The 15,717-nt window shown below is 43.3% G+C and overlaps 2 protein-coding genes across 4 annotated transcripts in view; both read right to left on the bottom strand.

Moving 5' to 3' along the window:
- PCYT1A (phosphate cytidylyltransferase 1A, choline) overlaps window positions 1–15,717 on the bottom strand; it is a 132,050-nt gene that overhangs the window by 93,776 nt on the left and 22,557 nt on the right. For all 3 annotated transcript variants that reach the window (XM_069212813.1, XM_069212812.1, XM_069212814.1), the window contains exon 2: window positions 2,177–2,263. The gene's annotated coding sequence lies outside the window, so the exon portion shown is untranslated. The remainder of the gene's footprint in view (window positions 1–2,176; window positions 2,264–15,717) is intronic.
- DYNLT2B (dynein light chain Tctex-type 2B) overlaps window positions 2,177–15,717 on the bottom strand; it is an 88,703-nt gene continuing 75,162 nt past the window's right edge. The window contains exon 6 of the mRNA XM_069212817.1: window positions 2,177–2,263. The gene's annotated coding sequence lies outside the window, so the exon portion shown is untranslated. The remainder of the gene's footprint in view (window positions 2,264–15,717) is intronic.

Here is a 15,717-nt window from a genome sequence, read left to right as displayed (position 1 = left end):
CATTGTAAATTGTGTTACAAACGTAACATGGAGTGGCCAAAACTCCACCAACGAAGTGGAATATCCCACCCTGATAAATTATCCCCTGCTAACTTGAGTACAGTTTTTTGTCAGGCCCCTATTCTTCAATAAATGAAACACTGAGTATACAGGCATCAGGCAATACTGTGCCACCAAAATCAGTGATATTTAATACCCGACTCACCCTGGACAAGGAGTTCCTTGCCGGCTTACCCTATGAAATGTCCACATTCAGCAATGAAGACCATAAAAAACTACAGGAAACTTTCACTACACAGTGACCGAACAGTCCTCGGTTGGTTCTTTTCATTCCTCACAAGAAAACACCAAAGCATCCAAACGTAAACATGCAACGTCTCCCACCTACAGCAGCCTGCTCTCATACTATCATCTTTAGCACACAGACAGAACCAAAGTGGGCCCTGCTACTAAATCAAGAGGCCTCTGTAGGGCGTCATGCAGCGAAGCAGACATACATAAAATGGTGTTATCTCCCAAAGACTTCCTGGCTCTAACACCAATGCTCACACTCCTATAAACTTGCTAATTAAGGTCTGTCAGAAAGCAAGTTCTACAAAAACTGAATTAGTCCCCCCTCTCAGGTTGGATCAACAATCCCAAAATACTATTCTGGATCGATGCCATGGAGCTAAAATATTTCCCTCTGAATCTCAATGCATGAGCCAAAACGTGTGGCTGCGATGGACTACAAACACAAGTTCGAATCCCGAAGAGAAAAAAATGCCCAAAACACGTTGTTTACCTTAGTCTGTTTTGCAAACTTAAGACCCTACATTCCTAAAACCAACTTACAGGCCATAGTTCACACCCTAGTCATGTCCCACTGGATGAGGGTAACACACTCTTTAATCTCAGGGTTTCCATTACTTTTCTGGATCCCACCAAAAACAATGGCATCACGCAGAAATAACATACAACAATAATGAATAACTGGTTAATATGCATTCTCTACCTGTACCCCCAGGCTTGAAATTCAACCCCTCAATTAGGCTTGCCTCCTCTCCTGTAATTGACATGTCTACTTAAAATCCCACTTTAGAAGCACCGCCTTTGGACAACCAACCAACCATGCACCCATGTAAACGCTGAATGCCTACCTCAATGAAGACCAATTATAGCCGGTTGACATCCCACGTATTCTGTTCTCCTTTTCCTTCCCACCTAGATAGTCCAGGCCCAAGTCCAAATACAAGCTGCACATTGTGTTACAGCACAAAACACACACACAGCTCTTCGCCCCAGACTTCCCTCTCTCCTGTGGCCTTACAACTGCATCAGACAACTTCTCACCCATACTCATAATCCGCACTCTCTCAGCAGCGTGTGGTACTCTTTATTTCTCACTATCCTATCTACCCTTGGCATCACTTTTCTCAAGGTCATGGTGCTCATGACTTTTCACATCAACTCCCAACCTGTTGGCATCCCACAAACTTCAGTCTTGTGGCACCTCCTTTTCTTGCTTTATTCCACGTCCCTTGGTGGGGGGAAGGCTCTTTGCTGGAGTTCTTTTCTATTTTGCCGATGTGAAGGATGAGTTGCCGTGTTCTGTGTGGTGAAGTGAGTAGACTGGTGTAGAGTGGAGCTAAAAATAACTTAAGAGTACTCTAATACTATTTACTAACAAGTTGTTATGATTAAAATCGAATAGCGTAGGTCAGCAACAGATATAGTGGTCCACGCTGGCTCGGAAAAGTGTATGTACAAAGAAGATCAGCATGTTTCTTGCCTAATTAATGTCAGAAATGATCAGGGCAATTCTGCAGGACCAAAATCCTAATCTTCTCATGAATTTAGGCCGCCAGGGTGTGCAAGAAACAATTTAATTGTGCCCAAATTGGCATTCACACTGACATATAGTATAACTTCAAAGTTTTTAGCAACCAACCATATTAGGGAGAGTGTAGTGCCTCAACATATGTGGCAAAGTAACCGCTGACTGGCATCTAGGACAGTAGCAACCAGGAGCTGATTCCTCCCATGACCTACCCCGACATGTGCCACCATGGAGGTGAGGAAAATCAACATCTGTAAACATAAAAAATAAGCTTGCAGGAAAGACAAACAAACAGGAGACATTTACCAACACCAGGTTGTAACTGATATCAATATGTTGATAGCCTGGTCAACACACCTTGTTCAACTAAGATCTTCTGCCATGGGCCTCCAGATGCCTTCTGGAGCACAAGAGGTGGTCTGATCTGCAGAAAGTTACAAATATCTGGAAAAAAAAAAGAAAATAAGCTGAAACTTCTTATGCTTTTGACTCAGTAATGTTATTTAAATATATTCACACCCAAATCTGACACAATTTCAAATTCATGACAGTAAAAATGCTTGGAAGAGGTCACTCCCAAAGAGAATCCAGGAAGAAGACATTCATGACGTGAGACCGAGCAACATTATCAGGAGCTGAAAGCTTCCTACAAGCCCATTTCTCTTCTCCATAGAAACTACATACATAAAAAAGCCAATTCAATAACATCTGTACTGTTTTGTAAATTCTATAACAATGCAACTCAATCATTAAGAGCAAACACTTGTTTGCAATGCTGGGGATATCTTGTCTGCATCTTCGAGACAGACAATGAGAAACCACACTCACGGCCTTCACGCCTCATCCAGGGTCGCACACTAGGCAGCTTTGGGACTTGGTTCAACATGGTACCAACTCCGTATGCAGTTTTACTACAGGAACCACGTGGAGGGTATACAAATAACAATGCATTGAATGCTTAGCTTGTGTACTTAGGAGTGTAGTAATTTAAGCGGATCAGTGTTTCCAGTGCACGTTGAATAGGCATTCACTTTGAGTTCACCAGCTCCTTATCTATGATAATGGACTCCCTTCACTCAAAGATGCTTACCAATAGAAGTGACTGTGAGTCCTTCCCAGTGGACCGCTATAGCATACAGTAATAAGAGGAGATTACTTAAGCATTCTTGGGCGCAGAGTTGGTTCTTGTTGACACTTATCGTCTTTCAAGCAACTTATGATCCTGAGCCGCAGACAAGGTCCCATACATGACAAGAAAGGGATTGTAACTCATGCAAGTGACCTGCTCCCAGGGCATATGCAAGCACCAGCTTGCTACTTCCTCCTCCCCAACCTCTTCATGTGCTCGGTTTGCAACTTGAAGAACTGTTGGGAGAAGTTTCCAGAGCAGCCCAAGACCAGGAGTGGAGTGATCAGATTCACAACAAACCGAGATGCAAGCCTTCTCCGTCTTGGATTCAAGCCCACAGAACCACCCCCGTACCACAAACTCTCATACAAGACTCACAGAGTATTAGGAATCATCAAGTCTTGGAGGAGGACCTCCATTAGCCCCCCCCCCAGAATGCCTACCAGAACACACCAACTGGAATCTTAGCACCTCCAACATCATCTCCCCATTCTGCGACTCTGTGCACAATCTTTGAGTGGTTGACCTACGTCCAAATGGTACGTTCCCAAGCCCACCTCTACAGCGGCCCACGGCTCTCTGAACTCAGTTTACACTTTATAAATACCTGTTATGAACCCACATGAAATGTCCTTGGCATCCAATATTTCAGCCAATGAGCTAAGCGCTATTGTTGGCTTTGAGCAGCCTTCCAGCTTCAGCACAGTGATAGATAACATAGTGTCCGACACCAGGAGGAACCAGTTAGCTCATCCGCAAAACATCACTTCAAGCCTACAATTAGATACTCTGCCAAACCTTTGGCTAAAAACAGACAACATTTAAAGAAGATTCTGGAAATTAAACATCAAATCTTGAATATAAAGTAAGACCAACTATCTAATCTTAACATAGGGTTTTAAGTTTTCAAACATCCGCAAAGTCAGCAGTGAGCCTCGATTTTTAGCTTTCAAGCAATGAAGCCAACGTACGTTGAAAGTAAGAAAACGAGAGGAGGAAGCCGCGTCTTGGCCGCTTCACGTACTACACAAAGACGGCATTGAGCGGAATCACAAATACCTCCATTCTGTGAACTGGAATGCAAACAGCTGTACATCACTGTGTGCCAAGCCACACAAAGCACATTGTATTCTGCCCACGTCTGAACTGCCGTTTTTTCTAAACAAACCCTGGTGATGGAAGCAAACATTCCAAATATATAGACAATTCAGCATGAAGTCATGTATATAAGAAATAAACCAAGTGTGCCCAGAATGGGTGTGTGCGCAGCCAGGTGTTTAACTTTTAGGAGGACGGGTGAGGATGGGGGTGACAGTGATTTGGAGAGTAGGGAGGTATGGGTAGGTGTCGCTTCTGCCTGTCTCCAGCTCTCAGGAAAAAAAAAGCAATGCTTAGAGAAGCACCCTTACCCCAGCCAAGGGTGCTCGACCTTGATAATAGTATTTGGTGTTCAGGACTCACTTTCACATAGGCCACCAGAGGGGACGAGGCAAGGTCTAGTTAGGTTGGGTCAGCTGGGAAGCAGGAAAGGTCTCTGCAACTTGTTGTATCCCTGTAGTTCCACCCAGGTCAGTCATGACCCTTGGAGTCACTTCTGGGGGCCTGGGTTCAATTCCTCCTTCAGGTGTCAGACATATGAGAGTACTTATACTGAGTCTTCACAGGTTCAGCAGTGTTCCGATGTTGGGGTCCAGGGATGCCACTTGTATGCCTAGTTCCATCTTGAGGTTCAGAGGCGCCCCTTTATATTATTCTAAAACTGATCTGGCCAGTTCCCCTTTTTTCTCTGGGTTTGGCTGCAGCCTGGCTTGTGAACAAAGGCAGGCACAGGCCTGGTGCCTGGTTTTACTGTGTGGGCCATGGCAGGCTTCTTGGAAGTATGATCATTACAGGGCACAGCTCCTCCCCTGCTATCCTTTCAGGAAGACCCTCACCTCTCAATCTGAGGCCCTTTGTCTACTGTCTGTAAGAAATATACAACACACCAGAGGAAAACTATTTACATTCAGGTGAGCTTGGACACTGGAAGAAAGAAACATTTGGCTTCGGGAGCAAATTGACAACTTTCTAAATGTGGGATTTCCAAAATAGTAATTTAAAATCAGACTTGACCATTAGGTTGGATTTTAAATTCCTATTCCAATGAGTACTTGAATCATTTTTCCAGCTAGTCCATTTTTGTAAATAGGCCTGGGATTTTTCTTGTGTTGGTTTATCACTTTATTACTGCCTGAGTGCTGCATAAATACTCTACACAATGCTACTAAGTTAAGCCTGACTGCTTTTGGGCCAAACTATCAGAGGGTTTATCAAGGGTTTAGTCACTTTCGTGTTCACCCTGACAAGTATTGTGATTATTATTTGAAGTGGGTTCTCACCCCCTTCCACAAATAATCCAATTTCTTCTAAGTCCCTTCAGCTGGGAGACTGATCTATGCATTCACTAACTTTTATGAACAAGGTTTTCTCATGTGCACTCTAGAGCCTTAAAAATCACGTGCCAACAACCGATTCTAGTGTTCCGCAACTTTACTTGCTGTCATCCTTGCATACCTGTCACTAGTCAGTTAAGCACAAAGGATATGATCCCAATGTTGCTGCTGTTTTTTTCAAGTATGGAGAGTGCATTGATAGCGAAGGCTTTACCAAAGACTGAATATCCCTTCCACCCAGGTACCTCCTACAAGTGGGTGCCTGTCACTCAGTGAAGGAACGCACTCAGACGGTGCAGAATGCCCTTCATCAAAATAAGGGACTCCGTTCTCAGTCACGAGAATTTTCAAAAATCACGGTAATTCTGTCCTGCGTCTGTGGTTCCATGATTACACCACCAGATTCCAGTATCTCATTAACTGTACCTCTCAAGCCTCAATTTTTGAGGGACAGCGTCTGCCTTATTGCCAAAGAGCTAGTGTTATTCTCCCCGCAGTGACAAAAGACGCTAAGTACACCCTACAAATTGTTGAGGGTCTTACGTGAGCATGCACCTTTCAGCAGGAGGTGGAAAGCAGACAACCCAGTTCACTGATAGATTTTGTACAGTTTTGCAAAGATGCTTTGGCACCGTACAAAAAGGGCATAAATCCTTCTTGGGCCTACTGCAAACTAACAGGTGTGCGAAGGTGCACAGCACAAGTGCAAAGCAATTTAGAGCCAACTTGGTTGGAACATCCACAAATGGAATCCGCCAGACATAATTGTGAATGATGGCGAAGTGACTTAATGGAATATGGAAGAGTGGAATTACACAGGGTTTGAGTACGTCAGAGTGTAAAGGAACCCATAGTGTATATGCACAGAGAGATGCCAGACCTGGTTGGGTTGCGACAGGAGGACTTAACTCAGGAAGTGCAGAGTTCACTGCAGAACCCATCAGAAGGTAGAACATCCACAGTGCTGACTAGAGTTCTAGAGCAATTAGGACTTCACTTGACTACAGCACATACAGACTAATACCTAGGTTCACTTCAACGGTCTCAAATGTAGGGGTAGGAAACAGTGAAATGTCAGTTCTCTAATCTGCAGCATGCCCTTCTCTTAGGTAAGCGGTAAATGGTATTTATTCTGCAATTCTATCAGCAATAGGCAGCAGAGAGATATACAAAGTGAAAGACACAGTCAAGCAGGCGAGTTGAGAGGTTCCTGTTTCTCAACTGTTAATGCATTATGATGTAGTGTTTTTTTTTGTGTCGGAGCAGCAGGGACAATTGGTTTCGGAAGGGAGCTCTGCCCGATATAGCCGAGCTGGGGTAAGATACGCGCAATGGAGGTAGTAAGTCTGAATCAGTCATAGCCTGGCAGAAACAGTGATAGTACAGGGGCCATCAGGGCATCACGCCAATCATTGTCTTCGAGGGGGCCTTTCCAGTTATCCCAACGTTCCCCAAGGCAGTGTAGTGGGATCATTGATGTCCAGGGTGCAATAGATTTGCGAGATGCCTTCCTTACCCAGTGCTCCCATAAGGAGTTTAGCTTTTAGCTGGCTTAATTCTGGCAAGGTGGTCCCTCTGGGTATATAGGGGCATACAGGGAATGTCGCAGTTGCAGATATCTGTAGATATGGAAAGAATGGAGTGCATAGGTATCCTGAAGCTGTTGGAAAGAGCGAACGTGTGTCCCGGACCACACATCCCTTAAGCGTGTTACACCGAGGAGGTACCATCTCCCAAAGCCCTCCAAAGCGACCACCTCCCACAGCCATGTACCAAGCCACAACCAGTTTTCAAGGTAAGTTTGGGGTCCCTTAGACTATGTCGGAGAGCCTTCCTCCAGGTGAGGAACAGGAGGCGGGTCACCGTGGGCATGGAAGCAGGGATTGGGGATCCATATAGCATGATGCGGGAAAACCCTAAAAACATTCATTCTAGTCAGAACGCCGGGATAAAGTGTTTTCTTTTTTTTTTTTTAAAGAATGTGTCTTCAACTCTTTCTGGAACTGGGGCAGTCCTGATGGACATGCCATTGTTGTTTCAGATCCCGCGTGCATAAATAAAGACTGCTGCTTTGTTTTTTACACTTCTTGGCCAGTAATGATGCTGTACTCCCACCGCCAGTTATTGAGTCACCTTACTAAATAAGCAGCAATACTTTCTTTTCAAGGGACATTTACGCAACATTGTGCTTGCTTAACAAAGGTGGTTTTCAGAAAAAAAGAAAAAAAAGAAAACATGGCTCGGAAAATCACTGGGCGGATGGATTTTTTTTTAATGGTTTCAGTGTTGATACTCCAAAGATGTGTTCCTCGGATTCGTTAAAGTGTGTTTTCTTGGCTAGGAAAAAAGGAAATTTTTCCAATACACGATGTGGCAAAGGTCAAATTCCTGTAAGGTTTAATATTAGCCATTCAAGCTCCACTGTCACAAATCCATGGCCCCATGGAAAATAACAGATGGAAAATAAGGTGGCAAACAGCATGTAGAAGTAATGTCCTCTCTCCAAAACATTGCACCTCAAAAGTGTCATGCATGAGTAAAGCTGATCCCATGGAGCCCATCTATGAGAGTTCAACGTCTGCATCAATTTGGGGATAAGTGGAAAAGGTAATGGGTGCATTTGCGCGCCGTGGACTCAAGTTATGGTCCGCGTAGCTAACCAGTCTTTGCCAATTTCGGTGTGCTACTGTCACCTTGCAGGGAAGTTACGTCGCAGGTAAGTACATCAGGCTGGTCGCGACATCACAGGACATACCTTGTGTATACCAAGGGGGAAGGTGTGTGCGTGTTGGGTAGCATTTCGGGTTAGTGAGTTTTCCAGGGTTCAGAGATGTGTGGAGTACAGTGGTTGTAGGAGGCTTTTACGGTTCAGGGATGGATGATGTACAGAGAAAAGGTATTGGGGGTAACAAAGGGTTTTAGGGTTCTGGGATGGGAGTAGTATAGGGGTAGTAACAGGATTTGAGAGTTCTGGGATGAGTAATGGATATATGGGCAGTGCACAGGCGAATTTAAATGCATATGTATGCGTAATTTAAAGTTAAAATGTATGAATTAACACTAGGTAAAATTAAATATTTTACAATTTTATATATTTTATTTTATTATCAATAAAAAATAAAAAATACTGAACATAATTCACAAATTGATTACTATGTTAGGGCAGAATTGTAGGTGTACATAGAAATGGGAATGAATATACACACACACACACATATATATATATATATATTATTAACTATATGGCCATAAAATAATGCTTAACTACGGAGCCACGGCACTAGAGATATAAAGGTATGCAATATAAAGGCACTGCTGAAATAATGACATCTCCTGCTAAATTCAAGGTTTTTCTTTGAACGTTTTTTTTTTTTTTTTTTTTTTTTTTTACACATTTGGGGGAACCACGGTCACTTTTTTCATGACAGGCTTTGATGAGCTACATTCCAGCAAAGGCCTCAAAAAAAAATATTCAGCTCCAGCCAGCCAGTCAGATTGTTATTCAAACCCAGGTCTGCTCTCAGATTATTTATTTTTTAAAACCAAGTCTAATCAGCTATATGCATCTTCCTTCCTCATTAACTCAAGCCCAGTCTGACACATTTTTGTAATAAAAATGTTTAAAAAATGTGTGGGTCGAATTATTTTAAACCAATCAAAGTCGCATCTTGCTGTAAAATTCTAGTTTCAAGCCAAGTTTACGGCATGTCCGTTCAACAGTGTTTTCTGTGAAAGAGCACAAAGTTTCCTATGGAATGTAAAATGGAAAACAACTCTCTTGAACTGAATCCAAGCCTAAATCCTATTACCATATACTCCCAATTAACACTTCTGGATTCTTTCCTCCTCCACCCCTCCATTTCTCCAGTCAATCTAACTATCAAACTCTCATATCTGCGGCTCAAATTAACTCATAATAATACTAAAACTGTACTCATATTTCCCGATACCAATCCATCACTAATTCTTGTTGGGTTCCGAAGAAGCGTGCTACTCGCCGAAAAGCGCTTCGACGCCTCGTCAGGGGTAGTAAGCGATATATAAATACTATTACAATACAATACAATACAATTTGAGATCTTGTTTAGGCATGACATAAATGGGGGGCAGCATTGTATTTGAGTCTCTTGAGACAACAGGCAGACTCTTTCAGTTTAATGTTGGTTGCTGCACCAATCATTGATATGCAAGTCACAAGTCTGAATCCCAGCAAGGTTGATTCAGCCTTCTATCCTTCAAAGTCAGGTAAACTGAATACCACTAAATCGAGTAACAGTAACACTTGTCAGTGCGTTACCAGTCTATTGGTGAATGTGTGGCTACAGGGTGGTTTCCTCGCTCCTTTTTCCCCTATGAGGCTAGTAGCCACATGGGAATTAACTCCATCAAGAGATACAGAGAAAGTGTCATGCAAGCTTTTCTTTATGTCCGTCTTGTCTTATGTGTTGTTTGCGTTCTGTGTGTTAATCAAAGAAACTTCTAACAGAAACATGCAAACACATAGGAAATCTCAGTCTTGAAGAAAGTCTTGTGTCCCTGTGGCATTAAAGTACGCTGAAACATGGCGAGTCCTTACCATGGAGAAATAAATACCTTCCCAATCATCCAAAATTGTGATTTTAATCTTGCCTGGGATAAACTGACTCACTAAACTTAAAAAGAGTTTTTTTCCCAATAACATATCCCATTCCAAGATAACACAGCAAAAGAAAGACTAAAAACAAAGAGTTCCGACTAGGATGGCAGAGCCCACCTCGACACACCCTTTAATGGTATCCAGAGCCCAAAGGCGTAGCATGCCAAAAATTGTGGGCAAGGGCTATTCCTACAAAGTTATGAATATCCTTTTGCCATGGAGTATCAGGAAACACACACACACACCCTGAAAGTAATTCAATGCCAAGTGATCTGCAACATGGCATACCTGAGAATTTCTGTAGATTAGAATACAAATGATATATAGACTCTCTCCTTGAAAAAGGCTGAAATGTACTAGTGTTGACTTGGATCTAGATTTTAAATACATTTCAGACTGGACTTCTTTGAGAAATGCTGGAGTATTCCACGGAGTATGCACCCGTCACACATTGGCAGGAGTAGTCACATGCTTACCCTTTTACACATTGGCCACGTAAGCGTTTAGAAATGTGACATTAAAGGTCATCTGCTTCTTAAGCTGCTCCAATGGGAAAGCATATTCAAAGCAGAAAACCCTTACACAGCATCTCCTTAAATGTTTGTGTATAACTTCCCCATTCCTACTCTGAAAACCAATGAACTCCTGTCCTTGATAGTAGCAAATCTATAATTTCTTTAAGGGTCTTTGAATACCTGCAAAGAGTTTCTAAATGCCCCTAAACCTTCCAATGTTTGGGATGTCACCAACTTTTGCATGACGACCCACCATGGAACGCCCTCAAACGTGCTCCTGTTAGCAGATTTGCTCGCATGAAAATTGCGGCATACTATATGTGAATAAATCCTATTAGACACAATTCCATAAATTGAGAATTGAGTTCCTCCCCCGTAAATGCCTATATTTTCACTACTATGTTTCAAACTAAATCACATACGTCTCTGTGGATCAGGAGCATGACCTGCTCCAACTTCTCTACGTCTTCTCTACGTCTACATTGGATTAACCGGCCACCTGGGTCAGGAGTGGAGAACACTCATCAAGATGTGCTTTAACATTCCTTTACAGAGGAAACACAATCTAGTGCATAGGTGATTAACTGGCACCAGAGATCAGCTTAGGGAACTGACCAACAAACATGTGGCTGTAGGCAAAATACATGGTCTCTTCCCTTAAGTTTTAAACACTACGTAACACTGTAAATATGTATGGTGTACTATCTGTAATGCACTCTCCCAGTTATTGCCTACATTTCCTCTCTATCATTTTGGTCTCAGTAACTCAAAGCCTTGCTGTATTGGTATAAGGCTTCTAACAGGAAGGTTAGGCTATCAGCGTTTGTATACGTCTACCAGTAGTATGGCATTGTAGCGATATCTTATTCTGAGCGCACTTTAATTTCCTTCTCACATTTCCACTGATCAGCAGAGTATAGCTATGAATTGTGTATGGGTAAATACAGACTTGTAAAAAGCTTAAACTATGAATACATCAGTCATAAACGAGCATATATATGAATAAATTACCCAGTGGCGATCGTTAGTTAGGACCTAGCTTCTACATTGGTGCCACTTGATGAATGTGCACAAAATTTTCCAAAAAAAAAAGAATGAAAACAAAGTGACAGTCCCATCAGCTTCTGTCTGGAAGGTTTCGGGGTGATCCGTCAAGTGGGGGGCTGAAAAAAAGGAGGAGGGGTGAAAAAAAACATTTCCCTTGCTAATTCCCTTAGAGATTAGGAACAGCAATACCGCAGAATCACTGGACGGAATTACACCAAATTTGACAGAAAGGAAGCCCTTGGTCCAGAGAGTGCCTTTTTTTGTTATCTGGTGTAAATCCATTAAGTAGTTTTGAAAAACTTTAAGAAAATCCGATTTTGTATATAGAGGGACGTGCAGGCTCCGCAAACCCTCCAGATCTGGTGCTGAGGTCTGATTGGCTGCCAAGACTTCAACAAGGAAGTGTTGGAATCCATGTCGGGACTCCTTCAGCCCAGTCGGGTCCCCCCGCAGCCGTGGGAACCGCCAGCTCCCTGGGGCTATTATCAAATTTAATGCGGAAGGGCCAGTCCTGCCCCCTACAGACCCCCAGGAACGCAACCTCCATAAGGCTTTTGCCAAATATAGAGGGGGGCCAACTAGCCCCCCTCCGCCCTGGTGACAACCACCTCCCTGGGGCTTTCATAAAATTTAATGGAGGAGAGGGGTTACATGGCTGGTCACTGAAGAGCAGATCGACCCTGGTGAGGGGGGCCATGCAGACCATCACCCCGATCCGACCCCCCCAAAAAATAAGCCCTGGTCCTGGAGGATTGAGTCCCGGGGACCTTGAACGGCCCAGAGGAGGGGCCACAAGGGACCTCTCCCCCAAAAAGAAAATTAATCTGGCCAAGCCCCGGGGGTGGGGTCCCCAGGGACGAGATCAGCCATGGGGAGAGATGCTCTGTGAGCCCCCCCCCCCTACCCAAACAAACAATAATTAGGCCAGACCCCGGGGGTGGGGTCTCCGGTGCCAAGATCAGCCTGGGAAGGGGGGGGCACGCGGCGCCTCTCCCCCATTCCCCCCGAATATATATATTTAGGCTAGCCTCTGGGAGAAAGGGTTCCCAGGGCTGAGAGCACCCTGGGGTGGGGGGAGGTGGTGGTTGGGGACACTTTTTTATTTAGAAGTCGAGTCCCTGGGGTTGCGGTCCCTGGGGCCAAAATTGGACGTGAGAGGGGAGCATGCTGACCTGCTCCCAATTACTGCTGCGCACCGCCGAGTGCTCATAGGTGTTGGCCGCGGGCCCTGGCCGCTGCCAATTACTGCTGCGCACTGCCAAAGGCAGTGCGCTGGGTTGGGTTGTTATAAGGGTTGGACAACTGCTGCCATGCACAGCCAAAGGCTGTGAGCTGTGGTGGTTGGATTAAGTATAGTAATGAAAATTACTTTACGTATACCAAAAAAAAATGCAGAAATTCACTGAACAAAAACAAAGGTTACAGGGATGTTATAATTAGGAAACTGAATAAAAAAAAACAGAAATTCACTTAAAATACTAAAGGTTATGTGATAGTTAGGCTCACGTTTTAAATGTACCAAACCATAGAAATATACCTGTTATATTTAGAGTTATCTCAAGTAACTGTAACACGTGCCCTCGCCATGCACTGCTAATTACCCCACAAATTACGGACCTCATGATATCTTTGATAACATCATTGATAATATCAATGTAATATTTGCAGTAACATTTTTGACGGAAAAACTGTGCATGGCAGGGGCACAAGTATATATATATAAAAATATATATTTAAACCTATTGCACGTTCCACATAATACTAAAGAATATTAAACATTAATTCTGTTTCATTTATTTTTTGGCCTTTGAAAAAATGAAAACTTAGGCGTGTAGGCCTCTGAAGAAGTTCAGGAGGCCATTGGTCTTCCTTGAAAACTGATCTGGAGTACAGGTCAAGCTCAAGCAGGGAGCAGGATATTGCTTCAAAAAGGATTTGTTTTTCGCAATATTTGAAGACTGGTTATGTGACAGTGGGAGATGTAGGGTGACCTTTACAGGCATACAATGTGTGTTAGCTGAGGAGGTGAGGATCGAAGGGGAAAGAATTTAAAATCATATTTGGGGGAATTATTCTAGTGCCTACATATGTGTGTCTTTACCACAGAGAACTGTGGTTGGAAATGGGAGGGGAGGTAGTTTGAGTGTGTGATCTTGAAATAGTTGGAGAATTGAAATTTAAAGCCAGAATGACTACAGACTGACTACAGGAAACGGCTGGTGTTCTCTCGTCAGAGCAAAAAATAAAATCTTCCTATGCAAAGCCTATTTAGACATTGATGAGTCAGAGAAACCACACAAATGCTGGGGTTGCGGCAGGTTTTACTGATTCACGTATTTACTTATGCGAGAGGGGTGGGGATCTGGATAGCTCCCAGATTCATCCGGAGGGAAGCAAAAGGAAGGCAGGTTCTTACGATTGTCAGGCTCATAGGGTGGGGGTGGGGGGGGAGGTCACACTGCTGCATACATACACCCCAAACACAGCTGGTTTAAACTGATGAGTGGAGAACATCATGGATGGAAATCACATGGATCAAATAAATACACAGTAAAACCAAAAGAGCAATGCAAGACCCAGGCCTTGGTGACTGCTGGTGGGAGAAAGACCTCAGACTGAGCATTTTCATATTTGTCGGAGATACACAATGTCTATCCTAGATTTCACTAAATAATCACCAACTCTCAACAGCTGCCGTGCTCTCAGATCGATCACCATGTAGGTGATCTACACCAGAAATAGGGATAATGTGAGAGCTTGGATGGGAACCTTTCACGGGACTTGATGATCTTAGGAATTTGAAGGAGGAGGAAATAGTACATTATTTTGAAGAAATTTTGAACTCGGACACAATCAGGTGAACTATTGGGAAGCCTTTAAAGCACTAGTCAGAGGTTATGCCTTTGGGGAAATATAAGGTATAGTTAGGCTTATGGAAATCTAAATCAAATTTGGTGAAGTAGAAATCAGACAAAGAGGGAAAAAGATAGATAAGTCATCGCCGGCGACACAAATGAAAGAGACAAAGGAAAAACTGGGCAGATTTCAAGCTGATTTTGAAAAACTTCAAAAGATGACACTGAGGCAATGGTTACACAGGGAGGGAGAGAAGTTCTCTCATCCACTATTACCTCTACTAGGCACAAGGATGGGAAATTAGTATATACTGAACCTGGAATAAATGAGATTTTTGATAACATTTGTCAGAATTTTAACACACAGCTGGGAATGTCCTATGATAGCCGGATATGTGAATTGTTGGGAACTTACGCGCTCACACAGCTTTCCAGTGAGTTTGGCTGTAGTAGCCAGAGGAATGAGGCAGAGGAAATGGGGTCCCAGCCAAAACAAGTGCAAGAAGCCAGGGTAGTTGTGATCCTTAAACCTTATCAACAACATTCAGATGTATCAAAGTTCTAGTTCACCACCAATGCTTGATGTCAATGCCAGGATAGTTGGCAAAATGCCAGCCCTAAGACTACAAACAGTGATTTTAAATGTCCCCCATGATGATCAGTGTGAATTTATACCACGCAGGAACACAACAACATCAGAAGACTGGCCCATACAATGGGAGAGAACTCAAATGGAGAAGAGCAGTATGTAAATGCATTTCTGGACATTGAGAAAACACTTGACTTGCTTGAGTGGACATATTTATTATATATTCTGAAAACAATGAATTTTTCTTCTACATTGGATTAGATTACCATACACTGCCCGGCCAGCATTAATGAGCTTTATTTGCATAATTTCAGATAGATGTCAACTGAGTGGTGGTGCTTGCCAGGGATGCTTCTCATCATGGCAGCTGTGCTCACTGCCGGTTCCACTATCCATCCTGCTTTGCAAAAACATCGAGGGACAATGGATATGATACGATTGCAGAGCCTGTGGTTTCTGTGTATGCAGGCAGCATGAATGCCTACTCTGGGGACATGGTCCACTACAGACATACAACTAAAAGGGAGGAATCAATCCGGCAAGACTGCTGGACTTGGAATCAACTGTACTCAGAGATGTCCCCACATTATCCCTGAGGGCTGGGACGCTGGGAATCCAAGGATTTGAGAACTATAGTATTAATGACACAATCTAGCCATAAAATGAAGAGAATTATACTTGGTCGCTGTAGTCAC

Source organism: Pleurodeles waltl, chromosome 11 (assembly GCF_031143425.1).
Source record: "Pleurodeles waltl isolate 20211129_DDA chromosome 11, aPleWal1.hap1.20221129, whole genome shotgun sequence".
Classification (NCBI taxonomy): domain Eukaryota; kingdom Metazoa; phylum Chordata; class Amphibia; order Caudata; family Salamandridae; genus Pleurodeles; species Pleurodeles waltl.
Note: the sequence above shows the minus strand (reverse complement) of the source record. Positions and strands in the feature narration are given on the sequence as shown.